This window comes from Lissotriton vulgaris, chromosome 3_1, assembly GCF_964263255.1.
Source record: "Lissotriton vulgaris chromosome 3_1, aLisVul1.2, whole genome shotgun sequence".
NCBI classification, from domain to species: Eukaryota; Metazoa; Chordata; class Amphibia; order Caudata; family Salamandridae; genus Lissotriton; species Lissotriton vulgaris.
This window is the reverse complement of record NC_141689.1, coordinates 1,489,804,359-1,489,820,496: the sequence shown is the minus strand read 5'-3', so window position 1 is coordinate 1,489,820,496 and position 16,138 is coordinate 1,489,804,359.

Genomic DNA, 16,138 nt, shown 5'->3' with positions numbered 1-16,138 from the left:
TAAGCTAATGCACAGGCCTCTGAGTGAGCACAAATCAACATTTGGCCTTGGGGAAGTGCCTTACCTGTATGAGGGCACACTTCCAGTCTGCGCCCTACTCACCCTGGGCAAGGTGGCCTTTACTTAATGAGACTCAATATTAACAAAACATAATAAAAAGGCAGGAGGAAAAAAAACTCGGAGCCTGCACATTATTTGGATGCAGAAGCACAGAACAGGCATAAAAACACATGCAAAAGGAACCAACAAGAGCAAGTAATACAGAAAGGAAAAAACAGAGCACGTCTACAAACCAAGAACACTAGGGAATGAAATGCAAATGCCTGTAGATAATGACGAAGATGTTAGAAGTATATTTGTATACTATCTTTCTATTTCCACACAAAGATAAGAACTGCAGGGCCTATTCAGGACCCGGTTTGCATTTCTCTTGCACATGCAACGTGTTGCAAGAGCGATGTAAGCCGTAAGTCAGATTTTTGAAGCCACACAAAGCCAATTTATGTGGCACCGAGTGGCTTAAAAAATCTGGAGTAGCACAAAGCAGCACAAATGGCTTCATTGTGTTACTCTGCTGTGGGAAGTCATTCCATGGGCATTGCTTGGGTGTTCCCATGCAACTCCAATGAATTTTGGCACATCCTCTGATTTACAAGAAGTTGTAAACCTGGGTGTGCACCAAAATCTTACACCTCCCCTTGGGAAGCGTAGCGAGGAGAAATATCTCTATGTATCCTGGTTTCCTCCTCTTTCTATTTGTGCTGGAAAGAGAAATTTGCCTCCCAGGATTGCTTTTGTGCAGGAAGGTGCCCCTTTCTGCACAAAAATAGTCTTGCATGCAGCACAGGCACCCTTGCACCATGGTACAAGCGTGCTTGCATTGGTGCTAAGCTGCCAAAAGGATGCCGGTGCAGGGCAAAAGGCAGAAATGTGCTGTATTGCTTTAAAGACAGTGCATTCCTGCCCTTTCCATGTCAATCAGTGCAGCACAGCAAGGTGGCTTCCTGCACTGTGTCACAATCTCATATAGGAGCCCATGCATGCTATAGATGATTTACGTATGGGTTACATTGTCTTAAGCCTGGCATGTTTAGGTAGTCACTTTCTCCGCAGTCACATAAAATCATTGCAGGTTACATAGAAGGACATACTGGAAATCTGGGTTTTAAACACTTTTCCATTGTGGATGTTTTGCTCGCAGCAATTATTCATTACCCGCAATGCTTGCAAATAATCTTTGAATTTCCTCCTAAGAGTGTGTAGGCCAGGTGCTGCTTTTAAAAATGCGAAAGTTGCATGTGTGCTATAAAAAAAGTCTAGCTAAATAGCGGCAAACACGTTTTTCTTGATATTAATAGTTTACTAGTACAGATACAAAAGTGATATAAAAGATTATGGAAATGTAATTTAAGAAAATACGATTTTCCCGTGTTTTTTTAAACATTAAAACACACTGGATATAATTACAGTGGAGCTTCAATCAAAATGCCAAATCAATATTAAATAAAATACATAAAATAGATTAAATAATGTTATGAAGTATAAAACGTTTTGGAAATCTTTTGATAGTGTCTTTGCCGAGAAGCACGTTTGTTTAACTGACATATACTTTAGAAATATATATTTCAGCAGTACATCAGCCTTTCTCTGTGTTGAAAACTATTCTCACACCTAGATATTCTTTTTTTTTTAATTCAGGAATAAAGTAAAATTTCTTTATTGTCGAGAGGACCTCTCTACTCCTTTTCACTGCGTTCCAAGCCTCGTCCTATCATATATTATAGACAGATATTTCTTATAGAAGTGACTTTCAAGAAACATCTGTATTTTCCTAAGATTCCTATGCTTATTTTTGTGTGTGTGTGTGTGTGTGTGTGTGTTTTTTTATTTTTTTTATTTTTTTAAAGACGCTTTTATAGGCTTGGGAAATGAATTGTTCAGACATTCAATCTGCTGTAAATGATGCAGTCCCCAAAGGCAAGGCCTATGTGGCCTGTGCAAGGATTCCTCAGGGAACTTGCCTCAGGCCAGACCGTGCAGTGGGTAAGCACAAAGGCTAGGCTGCTATTCCATGCCTGATGCTTGATTGGTCAGAGATGACAATGCAATTGATCATCTCCCCCTCAGCTGCTAGGGTTGAACTTTCCAGAAATGCCATTGTGCTGTGAAGGACACCGCTCACTCCCCGCTCTTCAGTTGCGCATCCAGTTGTCGCGGTGAAGAGACAGTCCGACCTCAGTGCTGACGTTGAAGGACTGTGCTGCAAAGAGCATTTCGCATCTGTCCTGCCTTTCGTCGCAGCATGGCTGGATACACTTAGACTGTATCTGTGAGTTGAAGCCAAGGTCATCAAAGCAAGGGATGGCCACAAAGAAACCATGCATCAAGATCATCTTTTGAAAGATGATCCTGTCTCTCTTTTCTTTTGTGATATTTGAGATTAATATAGAGGTTGCTTGGCTCGGGGTAGAAGGGATCTTAAAAAAGTGTTTTATGAAGAGACAATGGTTTCTGAGAATTTGTAGCCCCCGCGTAACTCAGTCAGCTGCTTGGCAGTCAGTATATATACCATAGTAGCTGCACCTCAAGATGGGGCATTGACGTGGGATATACAATATTATAGAAGTTTTTATTAAAACCTGGATCAAAGGAGGCTCTTTTGAGTTTTATCAAGTTCCTCTGTTATAGGTTTTCGTGTCTTAAAACAAACCTTCCATGCTTAGGCAAGATGCGCATTCTTACACTTTAATAAATTCCGATATTATATGCTGATATCTAGAAAGTGCGCACTTTTACCTCTTGAGGAGCATATTTATTAACAAATCACGCAGTGCAGAGCGTCACCTTGCTGCACTGTGTTGCATGATAGGGAAAGGGCATGGTTGAGCCATACTCAACATTGTATGGTGCAATGCTGTCTTTTCCCTGCACTGATGCACAATGTGCTGCCTAGTACTAACACAGGCAGTCTTGTACCATGGTGCAAGGGTGCCTGCATTGTAAGCAGGATTGTTTTTGTTCAGGAATAGGCACCTTCTGCCACAAAAACAATCCTAAGAGACATTTTCCTCTTTCTATGTGTACTGCAGCATGAAGCACACATAGACAGAGGAAAAAACGAGGAGAAATAAAGATATTTCCCTGAGTTGCACCTCTTGTGGGGGGTGTACATTTTAATTCTGATGCATTCCCATGTCTACCACTCTAGGTCAATCTGGAAATTTGTCAAAATACATGGTGGATGTGTGCGAACACCTCCGCTCCACCCATGTAACACCCTCACCACACAGTGTACAGCAAGGCAGCGCCACCCAGAACTACACAAGGCCATGCAGGGTGGCCTTGAGTGGCTTGTTAAATCTCATTTTAAGTTTTGAATCGCCTTGTGTGGCACAAGGCGGCTCAAAAGAAAACGATAGTAAATATGTCCCTGAATAACCTCATCAAATTGGAGTTACTCATATTGCTCACAGTTTTCTTCCACCTGATGCTCTTGACTGAAAACATGCACAAAGTGTATTGGCGAGTGCTTGTGCGAACACAACATCTCCAAGCTAGACATTTGGCATTTAATTGACACAAGTGACAAGATGCATCAAAAATGCATCACAATGATAGGTAATCATGTGAGATTAGAGATAGTGCAAGACAAGAATAGTGTACGTCCACAACCATGACAAAAGAACATTCAATTAATTAATACACTAATAAAATATTAGTAGCCTTTTTTCACAAATGATAATACAATCACAGAAGCCATTAATTGAGTCATCACAGTGTGATCAGTACAATTCATGGTCATTGTTACTGGTCCTTTCTAGATTAACATTATTTAAAACTGCACCACACAATGAGATGCTCTCGCCTGTAAGTTGCTGGATGTGACCTATTTTTTTTAACTGCCTTGTTATACCTCAGTAAGCCCCAAACAATCGCTTTATGTGTGGGTGCAGCTGTAAGATTCTCATTATGAGTGTCTAGGGCGGGTAGGAGGTACTTAATGCACTGAATTAAGTCCTACACCCCCGATTCCCGAGTATACCAGGTGAGATAAATAGAACGTATTCCGACCATTTTCCTTTAAATGGGAATATCGCGGACTTTGGCGGGTAAGCACTCCTCGGTGAATACCTCCTTTTCCCGCATTAAATTCCAGCAGGTTTGACCTGCTAATATTTAATGAATGGTGCAAACCTTATTACACCTGGTAATTACTGTGTGTGATAAACATTGTGTCACTTATAACTGCGATTCCCGGGTAAACAGGTGAAGGATCGCAATTAACCAAGGCACTTTCAATCAGGCCTAAGGTTTTTATTTAGACAGTCTGTCAGAAATTGATTATGTCCGGCCAGCCATATTTGGAGTGCCGTTGACCTGATTGCAATCACTGACATCCCATTCTACCCTTGGTCGCAGCTTATCTCCAACACATAATATGCAAAGCTTGTGGATTATCTGCAGTAATACATTCATGCTTCAGGTGGATCAAGAGAATCAGGCTCAGACTATTTCTACACACATATGCACGGCAGATCACTTTTGTAAGAAAATGAACTTTGTGAAACTGGTGTGAGATTTCTATTGCTTACAGCAAAGGCATGCCTTTATGCACATAACATAAATACGCCATGCTTTGCGTATAGAGAAAGCATTAAAACTCCTGTTAAATTCCAGCAGAGCAGGGACCAGGAACACAGAAACTATGAAGCAGAAATTGCATTTGTGCCATTTGCCAAAAAAGGGCCTTTTGATTAATAGTATTAGAACGTGCCTCAAACTGACAGGAGAGTGTTCAGATGCTTCCCAACGAAATCTGATAACCGACATATTGTGTAGCTCAAGAAAGGCTGTGAAATGTATTCACAAACTGGCAGTAAGATTCTGGAACCCGAAGTAATTCCCTGCATGGTAGACATGCTGCTTCCGGTGAGGGTAGGCGACCACCTGACAGTGCTGTATGGCGGGAGGGGGGGGGGGAGAACAGACACTGCACTGTGGTGCGATTTATAAAAAACAAAACACAACATTCACTATATACACCAACTTCTTGACTCTACAAATACGTTCAAATACTCCTGTCTTTTATGCAGTATTCCTACAGCACGTTAAGCAGAGTAAATATACTACTAGTTGCTTCTTAGTAGCAGACCACCGGTTTTTACTACACCTTTGTGGCTAGGTGTGGCAAGACGTCTATCTATCCTCTGCTTCTCTGTATCAGACTGCCGTCTTTTTTTACCATGCCTATATGTCACAGGTATAGAAGAAAGACCAACATTTGCTATAAAGTAACAAATAGTAGTCTTTGCCTTATAGCCAAGGACACTAGAATTATGAAATTCTGTGACTGCTGTGTTTTCCAAATGAATACAAATTTGCTGCATTTGCTACTTAATCCTTCATCTGCTGAATAATTAGCAGGTTTTATAAAACAATTGTCTTTAGTTCACATGGATCTAAAGTTAATAAAATTGCAACTACACTTGTTTGCTTACAGTGAAGGCTCTTCGCAAATGTTTCAATTGCCTATTGCTATATTTGAGCGGTGCAGAGTAGAAATATCTGCGCAAAAATATCGTGGGACAGAAATATTGCCGCAAAAATATTGTGGGGAAGTAACATCGACAACAAAAATATAGTCGACAAGAATATCGACTGACAGGTAAGTAATATCGATTACATAAATATCTTTGTAATGAATATCGTTTACAAAAATATAGTTTACAAAAATATTGATTTTTTAATAATTGTATGTATTTTAGTGTTTTCAATGCGAATTGTTTGTCATTTTATTATATGTTTTAAAGTTTTATTAATTAAATTATTTTAAGTTTAATTCTGCGTTTTTAGTTCTGTAGAGGGTTGTGGGTTTATAGGGGAATAGGGTGGGAAGCAATTTAATTTTATAAAATGTATTGAATGATTAATTGTTAATTTATTAATTAATAATACTTTATTAATTTGTTGTTAATTAATTTTAATTAGTCAATTAATACATATTTATGTTAATTGCTTAATTTTAGGTGTGTGTTGTGGTGTTTATATATGTAAATTGTGTGAAGGGAGGTAAGTATTTAATTTCTTTTATTGATTAATTGTTAAATACCTAAAAATTAATTACCATAAATTAATTATTAATTATTAATTGTAATTGTGTAAGTGTGTGTTTTGGTGTTAATATGTGTAAATGGTGTGAAAGGTGTTAAGTAATTACTTTGTTAGTGCTTAATTAAGAAATAATAATTTAATTTTTATTAATTAATTAGTAATTATTCAATTTAATTGTGTAATTAATTGTAGGTGTGTGTTGTGGATTTTATAGTTTTGAATAATGGGTAATGATTTTTTTTATGATCTTTGTTAATAATTATATATTTACATTTATATATTAATCATGTTAATATTGGAACTTAAATGTAATAAAAATGTTGATGGTTTTGTTTTTTATTATTTTGGGATCCAGCGCTTTCCCTACTGTTGCACTCACTGGAGTGGGAATAGTAATTTTTACCCCTAGACTATCCAGCGTTTTCCCTACTTTTGCACTCATCGGTGTGGGAATAGTACATTTTACCCCTACGCTATCCAACGCTTTCCCTACTGTTGCACTCACTGGAGTGGGAATAGTAATTTTTACCCCTACGCTATCCAGTGCTTTCCCTACTGTTGCACTCACTGGAGGGAGAATAGTAATTTTTACCCCTCTGCTATCCAACGTTTTAACTACTAATGACACTTTCCGGAGCCTGGAGCCTGACGCCGCCGTGAGGGAAACGGCACCAGGCGATTGCTTTGCCCGCTCCTCACCGCCTCACCGCCCAGCACACGCAGTAGTCCCGGCCAGCGGACTACTGCTCCCAGCAGCCCTAGTGAGGGCGTGACGCTTCACCATACACCCGGAGGTGCTATACGACGATCGAACGCCTCCCGCCCCGTGGGACGCGCGCGGGCGGCGCGGGGCTAAGCCCAGGCAAAGGACGGGCCCTCTGTGGCCTTCAGAGGCCAGAAGCGGCCGGGCTGGGCCACCCTCCTTGGCAGGCCTCCCATATCTTCCACCTGGACCATTTGCATTGTTATCAGGTCAGTGATAAGAGCATTTTAAACTGCCTAAACATTTGCTACATAACTAACCCAGATTAAATGCATATCATGGGGAAAAGAACACCGGCAGTGTCTAGGCCTAAAGACGTGCACAAACTGGCTGTAACAACCTCCACCACCCGGCGGCCAAGTTTGACCGCCATTGATAAAATGCTCCAGAAGACCATTGACGTTGTTGCAACAGCCATCCAGAACACTGAAAGGCGCTTTTCGCTCCCATCAAGTTTGCCCTCTCTTTTGAACCAAGATAACTCACTGGATTCTCTACTTGCCGCATCCTATGCAGGGCTTCCAGGCACAGACTCTAATGAGAAATGCATAATTGTGGACACAGCCCCCACGGAAAAATTTACCTCAGGTAGCAGGCTATCATCAACTCCCACAATGCTCAGGTCTGATGTGAACATAAGTCAAGACTCTTGTGCACCACTGGCAAACGATCTGGTACATCTAGGTGGCAATGACCCATGTCCGGATCTTGACATATGAAACACTGAGAGGGAAAAAAATGACAGTATTCCTGTGCGAACCAGGGGGCAAAAAGCTAATAGAAAACTAAACAGCTAGACATTGAGCTATCGCCCAAAAAACAGAAACAAGGGTGGGCGCAAGCAACGTCGGAGGATTCCTGCCTCTGTAGAGCGGAAAAAGGATAAGGGGGAAGATCAATTTAACGAAATAGATACCCACGTCACAGAAGCCAGTGCAGCGATGGGGAACGAAGGATTCTGGGGGAAGATGGAGACCTTATTGTCTACCCTTTTAGGGCCAATCAACCAACAAATCCGAAACATGGATAAGAGGCTGAGAGTGTTGGATGATCATGTAACAAAATTAGGCATAGGGCAGACTGTAACAAATAAATCCAACATGGGGATACTAAGTGGAACTAAGGCCATAAATAACGGGGCTAACACAAACACAGATGGTCACAATAAACTTACTCCCCCGATGCCTACACCTAGCACAAGCAAACACCTACCTTTAGCCAAACATGCCCCTAATTCCAAGACGACTAAGGTAGCTAGTTTGGAAGGAACGGATCATAATGTTGATAAAAGCAAAAGGGTCCCAACCCGACAAACTAAGAATGACGCCCCAAACCGCCCTATAGTTCAACCTGAACTAAACATGGCAACCAACACGAGGAAGATTCCCACCCGCATCAGCCTGCCGCCTGAATGCGGGGCGTACGTGCTTGTTTTAGTCAACGTGCCCAAATTAAGGAATGACCAAGAGGAAAATCCCATCACTCTCAAAAACAGGATTCTTAATTGGCTATCTATAAATTGTAATTTTCCAATGGAAGGAGCAAAGGAGATTATACAAACACAAAGAGTCGGGTGGGTTTGAGGGGGACTGCATAGTTATACATTTCAGGTCCCCTCAATGGGCTCAAGAAACCCTTGCCAATACCCCACTGCCCTCTGCCTGGGAATTTAATATGACCTTGCTACATCTGGGCTACTTCTACAAACACCTAGCCCCAAAGTCTAACCCCAGGAAGAATAACCCGGCTGTGTGTTATCAGGATCCAAACCTTGGTACCAGGAACCAATTCCCATTGCACCAACTGAATCAAGATTTTAGCTTTATGAACGGCCCTGCTCAGTGCTACCAGGCCCCATTCCCAGGACACCCGATGCCACAATGATACTTCCCCATTATGCTCCTGCACAACCATAGTGAGAGGCCATATTTAAGTTCAAATTTAAACCGGAACCTGCCTCAGAACGAGTTGAGGCCCCTATATAACATCCCAACCTATAACCGGTTTGAACACGCCTTCTCAAATTTAGAAGATCAGGACTGACTGGGGAAAAGAAGAGGTAACATCAGACGTCAAGATGAAAGTAATGACAACGAGGAACATTTACCACCAACACTAACCAACACAACTCAGGAAATAGTAGTGCAACATCACACTGCCACACCTGTAACTACACAAGAGGCTGTATCTCCTACACTAACCAACTCTAAGCGAAATATGGTTGTGAGTGCTAGGAGCAAGTCAATTAGCCACACCAACCACTGTGACTTGTCAATCCTTAGTTGGAATGTAGCAGGGCTAGAATCAAGACTGTCAGACCCGCAATGGGTCCAGCTATTGGATGGTAAAGACATTATCATGTTTCAGGAGACATGGGCTGTTGAGAATCTACATATAGAGGGCTATCATTGCTTTAGTGTGACAGCACCCAAGCCTGATTTAGGACGTGCAGTGGGAGGCTTGTTCATTGGGATCAAGATACTGGCCGGTGGTACAATCAGAGACCTTTCAAGAGGAAACCCGAACATACAGATTTTGGAGTTCAAGCGAAAGACCCGGATTTATTTAATCAATTTTTATAATAATGATTTTTATTCTGTACCTAACAAGAACTTTGAAGCACTCTCTAAGACTTTACGAAACCTGGAAACCAGTTTAGAAACTGAGGAGGAAACAGGGATTTTAATCGGGGGGGACTTTAATGCGAAAATCCCAAAGAATTGCTGGACTGAGGATAGAAATCACTTAGATCAAGCTGAAGGAAGGGGCATTGAATTAGCTAACATACTAACTGAGTATACTCTCAGCAATGCTATGGACACAAGCCACACTCCTAGCACAAATCATGCTCCCACGTTTAGAGGCAGGGACTGCTCCTCCACTATTGATTTTATCTTTTTTTCTCCCCACTTATTAGATCGCGTAACAAAATTTACAGTGGTAGAAACATTGTTTGGCGATCATAACCCCCTCACAGTGACTCTACAATTAGGCCCTAGCCAGGTATACGCTAACTTAAATGGCGCAAGAGACATTACACCCTCAGGTGACGGCCTGCGACTAAAATGGAGGGGTGTTGACAGTGGGGCAATATTGGAAAGTGTAAAAAGGGAGTATCCCCAGTTAATCAATTCTTGTTTATCCATGGATGGGAACTGTCACAGGATAATTGCTGACTTTGGTAAACTGTGTCTAGCCATAAAAACTTCCTTGTCAGTTCCACTGCCAAAAGAAGGGAAAGAGCCAAGGTGGTTTGATTCTGCCTGCTCACTAGCAAACAGGGAATTGCGCAGGGCATTAACCACTAAACCAAGGCGCATAATGGAGGTACAGGCAGCCAGGAAATTTTATAAACTTAAAAAAGCTGAAAGAAAGGCTGTATTATTGACAGAACAGTGGGAGTCGCTGGGTGGGAGTGCAAACCTGAAAAGCAGTGGCCCCTTCTGGTCAGCCGTTAGAAAAATGCGAGAAATGGGCAAACAATTAACCCCAATTAGCTGCAATATAACCAGCAGCTCTTGGGAGGCCCATTTTTCCAAAATTTATGCCGCACCATTTGAGGAATCAGCTAGCTTTACTCCTGGTCAGCTCCGCGGCTTAGAGATCGATCTCCATGAGGTGGAAATAGCTATCAAAGAGAGCCTTGGGAACAAGGTCCCAGGTCCTGACGGACTGCCCATAGATATAATCAAGCATAGACCGGATCTATGGGCACCAATCCTCCTCAATGTTTTTAATAGCCTGCCAACAGTGCCCATGCCCAGTACCTGGGCAACTAGTACTATAGTCCCAATTTTTTAAAAGGGCGAGAGGTCGGACCCAGTGAATTACCGCCCAATTTCCCTTCTGGGCAATACTTTAAAAATCTTGGGGCGAGTAATTTACAATAGGGTGGTAGAGTGGACTGAAGATACGGGTCTACTGGACCCGTGTCAGATGGGATTCAGGAGCAAGGTGGGGACGGTTGATCAATGCTTGAACATAAAACTGATAATTGATAAGTATAGCGTTGCCCGATCGTCCCCTATTTACCTTGCATTTATGGACCTTTCATCCGCCTTCGATCTAGTGAATAGATCCAAACTATGGGCAATACTTTTGAATTATGGACTGGATGAGGCTCTTGTTAACTTCCTGGCCTACCTCCACACCGATCTCAAAACACAAGTCAGGATTGGGATGGGTGGAGAAGTTTCTGGACCCATCAATATTGATAGAGGGGTAAGACAGGGGTGCGTTTTAGCACCCCTGTTGTTTATTATTTATATTAATGGTTTAGCCAAAACCCTAAAACAAGTGACCAGTGATGTACCAATAATCCAGGGGCAACCATTGCCAGTTTTATTATATGCAGACGATGCGGTCCTCATGGGCCGAACACCAAATGCCCTTCGTTTACTTGTTAAAAGTTTTGTCCAATATATGGAGGGCTTAGATCTGCGTGTAAATTAAAAAAAATCTTTTATTATGCCATTTGGACCCGGGAAACGAAAGCTCAACACTATACATATAGGGACAGACAAATTAGAATCTGTAACTACATTCCCGTACTTAGGGTTGGTTTTCGCTGCGAACGGCTCATGGAGTGGGCATTCGGCCCACGCCACGGGCAAGTTCTCGAAAGCCACCAATTCTATTTTGAGCTTGTCCCGCCCAAAGAAAATAGGTGCCACCAGAGCTATTTAAAAAAAATTTAGGTTACAGTGCCTACCCGTAGCTACATATGGGGCTGAGGTCTGGGGATTGGGAAAAAATCTAAGTATCCAGCGAGAAGAAGGTCGATTCTGCAGAAAAATACTGGGTGCCCCAATCTCATCTTCCGAATTTATTTGTCATGAGGAACTAAACCTCCCCTATGTATGTGATTTTATTAGAACTAGACCAGCTCTATTCTGGATTAGGATCTGGAGGAATAATTCAGCCATTTTAACACAAAATATTATAAAAGACTCCCTTAAATGTGACCAGGGTATGGCGACCCCCTGGCTTGCGGGAGACCTAAAAACATTGAGCGCCATGAACAGGGGAGATCTTTTCTCCGACCCAAGTAGGATTGAACCCAAAGATAAAATTGAGGTCAAACAAGCACTGTATGCACTTTATAACTCTGAACGAATGGAAAAGGAAATCCTCAAATCAACTGTTGTGAGTTATATGAGGAATGATTTATGTAGGAGACCACTTGCACCATACCTCACCTTACCCATGACTAATTGGGAGAGATCACTGTTGTTTCGGCTAAGGGCGGGTTCAGTGAAATTTCTACTGGGCTTTCCCCTGGGTTATCAACACACAACACATTACAATCCATGTCCGTGTGATGGTATTAGTAAACAGAATGATTTGCACTTTCTATTCTTCTGTAAATTTTATTTAAAATACATCAATTGGTTTTTAACTCCTTATTTTAGAAAACAAAGACCCCTTTCGTTAGGGAAGTCCTATTCAATGTTACTTTCCCTGGATACAGACGAATTAATTTATCCCACTAGCACTTTTTTGAGACTTATAACATGTGTACGTAAAATGATGGAAAACCCCTGAAAATAGTCTCATGAGAGCTGTATTAGATTTTTAATATTTATGAATTCTGTAATTTGTATTTGTTATGTAATTGAATTGTTTTAATGTGGTACTTTAATGAATTTTATGAAATTCGAATAAAGGTCTTTTGAACTTGAACTTGAAAACTACTAATGTTTTTATTTTGTTATTAAATGTATGTATTATTTTTTTAAATAGTTTAATGTGTTAATTAAATATAGAATATTTTATTTTAAATTATTTATATATGTGCTTATTTTTTATATAATTAAAAAAGTTTATAAATTAAATAAAGATAATAGTTAATAACATTTATTTTTTTTGTTTATATTTAATAAATTACGTTTATTTTTTATAATTATTTTAAATATATTACATATAATTAATTGTGTTAATATTAATATTATTATTTATTTCATTTATTTTAATTTGTGTCATTTTTTAAAGTCGATATTTTTTACATCTATATTTTTTACATCGATATTTTTGAGTCAATAATATTGTACTTACCTGTTTAAGTATAGAGATTCAATATTTTTGAAATTGATATTTTTACATCGATATTTTTGTCATCTATATTTTTGTAATCGATATTTTAACATGGAACCATTTGAGCGTTACACTCGGGCATATTTATCGACATTTTGCATCACCCTTGCATTACGCGAGGTGGCACAAGGGCAAAGCAAAATCTAAATGAGTTTTACTAAGCCACTCAAGGTCACCTTACATGGCACTGTGTGGCTTGGTAAATCTGGAGTAACTCAAGGCACACCAAGTGGCAGACTTGAGTTACTCTGCCCAAGAATGCATTCCATGGGTGGAGCGTGTGTGTTCCCATATATCCATGCATGGATTCGGAAGCATTTCGCTAGTATCAGAATGCTACGCCTCCACAGGGACGGAGTAATGGGGAGAAATATCTTTATATCTCCTTGTTTTGTCTGCTTTCTATGTGTATAGCTCAGAGGACCATGTCCTTCGAGGTCTTTTTTTGTAGGAAGGTGGCCTTTCCCTTCCTGCTCCAAAAAAATCCTGCCTGTATTGCGTGCACCCTTGCCCCATGGTGCAAGGGAGTCTATGTTGGCACTAGGTAGCAGTTTGTGCGCCTCTGCAGTCAGAGAGAAGGAATGTGAGCTTTAATGGTAAATACGGCACTTCCTGCCCTCTTTATTTCATACCGGGCAGCAAGCCACCTTACGTGGAATGTTGATAAATATGGCCCACTGTTCCTAAGGAGGAGAACCTTTTCCCAAGACAATGTTAACATATGAAAACAGACAAAATACTGCAGTAATACAGTAAGAAAGGTTTCTCATTATGCTGCATAGTTGCCATTTGTTACCACATAATTTAGGCAGTCCTGCCACATAATCTGATTATTCCTTTTTTAGGTTGAGCCTAGCGCAGCACGCATGCACTGCTCTAGGAAAACGACCTCTTGGAATCACTCTGGACTTTCCAAACACTCGGCTCCTGATTTTCTATACTCTACTAGCATTCTGATTTGGTACTGATTTGGTACTAGCATTATATAATAGGAGCCAGCAGTGGCGGCACACGGGCTGACATCTGTTTTGGGTCAGGTTTCATTTCCAGACCATGCTGCTTTCATTGGAAGGCGCGTCCCCTCTACCCCACCTCCACAAGAGTGCGCTTAAATTTTCTCTAAAACACAAAGGAACAGAGACTAAATCAATTACAGTGACATCTTACTTTTCAGCGGAATCCTCAGCACCGTCTAATGAGTGGGCCTTGGCCAACAAGCCTACCCTGGAAGGCAACAAGCAGCTGCTACATAGTTAAAGCTCCTTAAAGGCCACTCATGTCTTGGATAGGAAGGGAACGATCCTCGTGGGGTTTCGGTAAATAGCTACATGTTGATGCTTAACCATTTGTTGACCGGATGATCATGCTTCTGGTTAAACAAAACAGAAGAACGTTAGCAATCAGCATTTTACCCTAACTGTTGTGGAGAAAAACCAAACATCTACAGCAGGTCCGCACAGCGTAACTCTACTGAGTGCATCTTTTCGCTTCCCCAGCTCAGAAATCTGCCAGCACTTCTCCTTTCATTCCTTTTTATTTTTTTCATTATGTTGCACGAATGAAGGTATCAAAGTACTTTACATAAGTACTAGTTCCATTACAGAAATCTGCCCGGTGGGTGATAATGTGCTGCATGGCTAAACACTTATAAGGTCCCAAAGGCAAGACCTATTGGCTATGCCAATACTTGTTGCATAATTCCAGTGACCCTGCTTACACCTATATTACTGTAAGCAAAATAGAAAGACTTTCTTCTGCTACATGCAGCAGATGGTTGTTACTATGCCTGTTTCAACCTGAAGGTGGTATATGTATCTACATAAGAGCTGGGCTGGACTCAGAAAAGTATAATGAATTTGTACCAGTGCACTTTTCTGAACCGGACACACATTCAGCAGCCCCTACATTTTATCTGCTTTCCATTCTGAGTAGCAACCTGTAGGCAGCAAGGGAGTTTTCTTATTTTAGTTCCCGATGGGTCCAAAAGAAAGGCCTCATTTAAAGGCCCATCATTCCATGTTTAGTTCTTGTATCATGCTGGCTGGGAGTATGTGGAGCCTACCATCTAGATGCCAATGAAGTGAGGAGAAATAAAGCCACACAACTTGTTATCACTTCACAATTACTTAAAAGAAACCAGGATTTGGAGGCAGGTATGTCACTTTGTTCATCCCCTCTATGCGATACGAGATGTGGATGCATTGAAATAATATGAACCACAAAAGAAACTCCTGGGTCTACAATAAACAAAAATAATATTGTGAGTTGTGACCTAGCCATGGTGGGTTATCCCTTTTAAAGGATGATTTACCTCAGTAACCATAGGTGGCATTCTTCATCATTGGGAACCTACGTCCATCGCTATACCTAGTCACCGTGTGGGCGACAACCCCCTCTCCGAGAGGGAGGAGTTCAGGGTTGTTTTGAGGGAGGTATAGTAAACAATTTTGAGATGAGCTAAGGGTGATGAGGTCAGCAGAGCAAAAAACAATGTTGATTTTGTCAAAACCTAAGGCACCATGCCGTGCCCAATCATGTTGTGCCCTCCAGATAACGCCTTGTGAGAAATTATTCAATGGAGATCCATTGTGATGGGTTCTTGGGCACTAATTATCCATATAGGACTTTCAGTAAACAATTTATTTCTAAAAACACACTGCCGAATAGAAGCCTGCCCGTCATGATCCAGTTAATTGTGTCATAATAGTTCTTTGAACTAGTTTGCCTATCTCTGCTCTGATGCTACCCCTTTACTCTCGTTGACCATTCATGCCTATGACCAAGAAAACTTGGAACACTTTCTCACCCATATCCAAAGATGGTCTCTCTGGAACAATAGAAATGCAAAAAGGCATGCCATTCCTAGCTACCAGAAGAAGAGGAATAGGGGAACCCGTTTTTTACTGGTCATGAAGTGCAGGGAGAACAGGGGTTTCTCTTGCTGGAATTTAGGTCCCTCACACACCCGGCTAGGTGTCATGCTTCATCCTAGGGCTGCTCCTCATCAGGTCGGTGCTTCAATACCTGACGGGCTCCCTATGAGGGGCTCTATGGCGGAGATCTTCTATTCCAAATTGCAGTATGGTGCTTTGGGGGTGAGGGGCCTAAACAGTGTAGAAGAGTGAGTGAAGGTGTGTGACCGGAAGGAAGGTTAAAACCGATATGGGAGTA